The sequence below is a fragment of the Sphaerodactylus townsendi genome, linkage group LG07 (genome assembly GCF_021028975.2).
Source record: "Sphaerodactylus townsendi isolate TG3544 linkage group LG07, MPM_Stown_v2.3, whole genome shotgun sequence".
NCBI lineage: Eukaryota > Metazoa > Chordata > Lepidosauria > Squamata > Sphaerodactylidae > Sphaerodactylus > Sphaerodactylus townsendi.
Genome location: NC_059431.1, coordinates 99,262,459 through 99,263,669, shown reverse-complemented (window position 1 = coordinate 99,263,669; position 1,211 = coordinate 99,262,459).

Genomic DNA, 1,211 nt, shown 5'->3' with positions numbered 1-1,211 from the left:
GATTTCAAAAACACCCTCGCCAGCTCCTGCCTTGATATCGAAGCTGGCACTGGAGACATCAATGCTTCCCAAAGGATTAACATCTTGGGCTGTCCTGTAGTAAAGCAAATGGCATTTGCTCTCCTCGTAAAAGAACCAACGAGACTTCCAAGTCTTGATTGGTGCTTTCCCAGCACATTTTTGTAAATAGCCACAAAGTTTCCTCCTGGGTGCTTCTTTGCCAGGTTTCAGACAGGCATTTTCCAAACCTTCATGGCAGGAAGGCTCAATGGCTTCTTCAACTGTACTGTTTTGCCTGCCTCCAACCTCTGCTGCCTTTTTCTCTTCGAATGTACTTGAAGTTGCAGGCAAAGGAGCATCACAGATCCCAGAATCTGGTTCCATGTTCCCTCACAGGGCAGATTTCTTGTTACTGGAAGGCAAATGGCAAAAACAGACGGAAAAAAATTACTGGAAAAATTCCAGTGCATGCTTGCAGGGGGAGGGGGGGGCATGGATTTTTTTTTTTCAAATAGTTGCTGAAAATTAAGCCCCTGCAACTATAATATAAACAGATTCTTCTAGCCAAACCCCAAACAGATTAATAAAGACAAGGGAAGTGCTCCTGCACATAACTTCTACTATACCAGCTGCTTCAGAGTAGCTTATACACTTACCAGAAAACTCAGGAAAACTCTGCAAAAAAATTTGATCTAGGTTTGTTTCTTTAAGCTGTTTCTTCATAGGATAGCAGGGGAGGTGTAGTTTGGGATATTTTTCATTAGTTTGAAACAGCTTTTAGGAAATAAAAGGTTAGCACCCGCCCTATCTAGCTATGAAGCCCCACATCTATCTATATGATTTTAACATTTCCCTTATTCAGTGTTAGTGTTATTTGATACAGCAGGTATTCACCTGCCTAGGCTTAGTTCTGTGTAGTCATCTGAGGTGGTGGTCCCGGGCAGAGACTTGAGGATGAGCAGAAATGTTCCAGCCACCACTAGGGTTGCCAGCCTCCGAGCAGGCCGTGGCAATCTCCCAGAATTATAACCAATCTACAGTCAATAGAAGTCAGTTCCCCTGGAGAAAATGGCAGATCTGGGGGGTGGGCTCTGTACAGTGGTGGGATTCAAATAATTTAAGAACCGGTTCCGGTGGTGGGATTCAAATAATTTAACAACTGGTTGCACTCAAGCACCATGTTAACAACCGGTTCTGCCGAAGTGGTGCGA